At 32.7% G+C, this 5137-nt stretch overlaps 1 long non-coding RNA gene across 1 annotated transcript; it reads right to left on the reverse strand.

The window, feature by feature from the left end:
• Positions 1 to 243: 243 nt before the first annotated feature.
• Positions 244 to 4860, reverse strand: LOC120219975. The gene is made up of 3 exons (XR_005525426.1): positions 4792 to 4860; positions 4493 to 4608; positions 244 to 306 (listed from the first exon to the last, which is right to left on the reverse strand). It is a non-coding gene; the product is annotated as an uncharacterized LOC120219975 (long non-coding RNA).
• Between the last annotated feature and the right edge of the window lie 277 nt (positions 4861 to 5137).

Here is a 5137-nt window from a genome sequence, read left to right on the forward strand (position 1 = left end):
CTGACCCTCCCCTGCTCATGCTCTCTCCCTCTTTTTCTCTCTCTCTCAGAAATAAATAAAACATTAAAAAAAAGTGGTCATTTTGCTACTTCAATTCCATAATCTTTACACCTAAAATAGGAAAAACTCCACTTTCACTGCCCCTATATTTGGGATGCTAAGCTATGATAAATAAAATAAACAAACAGGTAGACTGATACCATTCTATTCCCTGGTCTCCAACCTTACCAGAGTAAGCCTTCAGGTCCACTTGATAATCATTTCAAAAGCTGCTTGACATCACTCTCTCATTCTTCAAAAAAGTCACTAGATTGGAGTAAATGAAGGATAATTACCATGCTTGTTCTTTTTTGTATTTTAACAGTTAGGAATGCTTGGCCTATGCTAGATGAATGTACAAGTCTTCCAATTAATGTCTCTCTCCAAGTCTTAATTTTTTCTCTAAGTTCTGTTGATCACAACAGAGAAAAAACAATTGAGATTTTTCAAATACAATTCCTAATAATTATTAGGTACTACTTTATTTTAGCAACACCCTAAGTATTTTGATATTATTTATGTCTCACAGTATTTCTAATAAAACAGATACTGCTAGTCACATAATACAGCAGGAATAGATGATGACTAAACTTTTAAGTAGTCACTCCAAGTTTAAACAGCTAAAATAAGGCATGATAGCATGTGTCCGGTACCATGTCTGAGTCTGATGACAGAGTTCTACATCTTAATCTTAATTAAAATTTCTTCACCTCCTATACATTTTCTCACAAATAATTTTTTATGGTTTGAAAATTGTATTTCGAGTTTAATATTTTTGGCAACCCTAATGTAATTAAAAATGTCTTTTTTTTTTTTTTTTTTTAGAGACACCCGGTTGGCTTGGTTTGTTGAGCATCTGACTCTTGATTTCCGCTCAGATCATGATCTCAGGGTCATGGGATCTTGCCCCACGTCAGACTCTGTGCTGAGCAGGGAGCCTGCTTAACATTCTTTCTCTCCCTTTTCCCAATTTCTCTCTCTTTTAAAAAAACACTGACTTTTAGATCATGGATCTTTATAATCTTGACTATATACACTGAAATGTGAGGATTTCTTACCTTTTCTATATAATTAATTGTTTCAAAACTATTTTTTGACTACCTCATGTTTACCCACTGATATGCAATGCTAAATTTCACTTTATCAAGTCTTTCATATACACATGAAACTGTAGGTTCTCCAATCTGTGTAATTTATTAATTTGTATATTCTAATATTAACACACCATATTATGATTATTAGTCATTATAATATTTATTTATATGTGGTAGTATGTGTTCCCTGATATTACTAGACCTCTTCAACATTTCTTGGCAATTAAATATTCAAAAGTAATTATTGCATTGAACTTTATCCAGGTCATATGGGACATCTTCCAGCACTAGAGATGAGAAAGAATATTATTTTTTTCTAAATTTAGAAACTAACAAAATCTCATGGATTCGAGATTCAAATTAAACTCTAATCATCAAAGATTCAGGTTTAATTTATTCTTATTAAAATCACAGAATTTTAGGTATGGAAGGAGTTTTAAAGATCATCCACTTGAACTCATTTCTTTTATCTGAGAAGACTGAGACCTGGAGGGGTAAAGTAATTTGCAAAATGCCACACAATGAGTGGCAGAGCATGTACTAAAATTACATCTATTAAGTGAGTAAAATACAAAAGGTTCTATTCCTAATTCTCATAGTATTTAGGCTCGCTTTGATTTTTCCTGATTTCTGAATTCATTAACCAAAGAGTCAATGATAATTCAATGTATAATCATAAGATGACATTGGTTAGCTAATGAAAATAATTCAGAAACACATCATTAAAAAAGTTTAATATGCATTTGAATATTTGTATTTAAAGAGTTTAATATGAATTGAATATCATAAAAAGGAAAATAGGAATTCCCCTTCTAGCAAAGAAAGGCTATTCCTAGACCAATGTTGTCAATCAATAAACAAAGCTAGATTTGAATAAATTTAAAAATATCAAGGCTAAAAAAAATGAGGGAGAAAAAAATAAGAGAACTAACATAGTGTGAACTTGAGGACCCAGTATACTAGAGGCAAGGAAATGGAGGAAAGGTGAGCTAACATTTTCAGCCACACTTCTTGCAATCTACTGAGTCCAAGGGAGCAGCTAAGATTCAAAAGTTCAACAGAAAGTGTCTGCTCAAGAGTTTTAATTAGAACAGAATTTCTGACATTCTTAATAGACTAGGGTATATAATTTTTAAATTTACAACTCTGCATGAAGGAGAAATATTGGTTAACAGCCCAGGATTTTGCCTATAACCCCTGAAGAGCCATAGTCTACCAGTAAAGAAAAAATTGAATTAGGCAACTTGTCTCAAAGACTGAAGCCCAGCTTCTAATCAGTTCAGCCTTTGAACAAATGAAGGCAACCTGTCTCTGCTTGGCCAAAGCAAAAGTAATTCCTCTCTAGAGGAAGATAACATGAAAATCACCTCTTCAAGTTATCATATAAACTTTAGAAACTCAAATAAAAAATAGCCAAATGTACAAAAAAGACAGAGTGGATAATAGAGATAATAGAAATAGACCCACAGACAATCCAGAGGCATTATTATATATAGATGTGATTAATGCTTCAAAAAATTGAATATGAAGAATTTTATCAGGCAGATTTTTATTAAATCATAAAAATAATCCTAAACCAGAAATTATAATAACTTAATATAAGTAATCCATACATCTTTTTAACAGGAAAGCAATTCTGGTGTAAAGATTAGTTAACTAGAAAACGGAATAAAATATTCAGACTGACACATGGAGAGTACAAAGGAGGAAAGTACTCAAAAGTACCACAGAAGAAGGACATATGATAAGTAAGATACCTATTTTCTTCAATCAGCCTTCCACAAGGATAGGAGAGAGAGAATGAAGCAGAACTGATATGGAATTGATACTTATGGAAACAGAGGTGGATAATTTTCCCAAACTGGTATGTGCAACTCAAACAGCAGATTTAAGAAACATTACAACTCCAGGTATGATGAATTCAAAGGACATACGATAATTACTGGCTAGTCCACTTAAAATGGAAATTAAAGAAAATAAAAATTTTAACCAGAAAAAATTAAAAAACAGGTTAACTTCAAACAGAAAACAAGGGTAGGCTGATTATTCAACACAATAAAAACTAGAAAATGGTGGAATGGAAATTTTAACAGAGAAATAGCTCCTAGTCAAAAATCCTCTATCTAGTGAAAATTCCCTCCAATGATGAAAATACAACAGGATTTAAGACAAAGAAGGGCAAATACTTGTCACAATATTCGCATAAAGTGGAGGTTTATAGGTGAATGAAAAACAGGCTCTGGTGACATAAGACACAAAGAGTAGATAGGTGACTACTTCTAAGTGAATGTTGACTATATAAAATAAAAAGAGCACCTTATGGAATTTATCAATTCCCCAAAACACAGCACAAAGTGCATAAAGGGAGTGAAATGAAGAAAACATATTGTATGTTGTGGTTTTATAATCAACCAGAAACATATTTCAGGTTTCAATGTGTTTCCATATATAATAGTATCAGTAACTATAAAATTTTTTAAATGACATAAAATATAAGAAGCAGAAAAATCTTTTAGTGGGACTTTTTGATATACCTGTATAAATTGAAACAAAAATATTACAAGGAAGCTGAGTATTTATTGAACATGGTGAACAAAAGGAAATAAGAGAAAAACGGACCCTCAAAAAAAAGACAATAAAAAGTGGGAGAGGATTTTATTTGGAAAATATATTCACTGTATTTTTGAACACTGAGTAGTTCTTAGAAATGAGGGTTACAGAGCCAGAAATTCATCTGGCCCTCCAAACTGTATGTAATAACACAAGCAGTTTGAAGAGCTCTCTCCCCTTGCTTGACCCTCAAGCAGTAAAGGGCAAGTCCATGAGATTTTGCCTATCAGCAAGCATACAGTTACAGTAACAACTTCCACTCTTTGAAAGTACACTCTTTCCCTAAAAGCAGTTTCATTAATACTTTCTTTAGTTGGCACTAGATGAGAAGTACTTCTACTCCTGTGCTCCCCTACAAGTAAGTGTGAGAAAACGAAGAGGACTATGCCAACAATCTTTAAATAAAAACTCACTGCTTCCGCAGTTTCTAGATTTCTCTTCCCAAATAAATTGCAATCTGCTGATAGGCTAAGGTTTGCAATTCTGGTTTTATATGCTGCCTTTTCAACCCCTGCAGTGAGGAATTTAATGACTCTCTTTGCAAATTGGTGTATTTATCATGTTTAAATTCCTTTAAACCTTAAACCAAATTTTTATACAATTAGAAAAGTTTGATTTAACAACCTTTTATATGCACATATACGTATAGAAAAGAAATATAATTTGGGAAGCTTGAGCTAATTTACTTTATCCTTGATAATGCCTAATTCCACATAATTTCAAAATGTTTAGACAGGAGCCATCATTACCTGATTAAGATCATAGCAATCCTTTTCTACTGTAAAGAATACTAATTTTGAGAGCTACATCATGTCTCCAAAGCCAGATGTGAAATAGAGGAAATGAAAATTCCACCTCTTCTGTTCTAAAAGATAGGAGAAAAGAATTAAAAAATGTGAGAGGTACATTCTTTTTTAAGTACAAGAAACAAGTATATGAGAGTTATTCTGCATTAGATACAGTCAAGTAGTAACTTGCCATCCTACAAATAACAACCATAAACATTTCAGCAAATACTAAACAAACTTAAAAACATTTACCCACCTACCTCGCTGCAAAAACTCCCAAAAAGCTCTGGAAAATAAACTAAAACAGGCAAATTTTTTTCGCAGGAGAGTTAAAACCTTAAAGAGAACAGAGCATAGGGTAAGATTTTTATAGCTTTAACCTGAAGGCAGTTGCAACATAGTGTAGAGTGCTAGAAACTGCAATGGAAGTTATGGAAACTTTGTGTCATGAAGAAACAAAGGTCAAGAACGGAGTCAACCACTGCTGCTGGAAAGTGAAAGGGATCACTGAAAGAGAGACATAAGAGAAATCCCAAATTCTCTGTATAAATTTTACCCACGTTCTGTTAACCCCCAAATCATGTATGCATGAGGTATGCTAGTACA

This window comes from Hyaena hyaena, unplaced genomic scaffold (assembly GCF_003009895.1).
Source record: "Hyaena hyaena isolate Hyena2069 unplaced genomic scaffold, ASM300989v1 scaffold_657, whole genome shotgun sequence".
NCBI classification, from domain to species: Eukaryota; Metazoa; Chordata; class Mammalia; order Carnivora; family Hyaenidae; genus Hyaena; species Hyaena hyaena.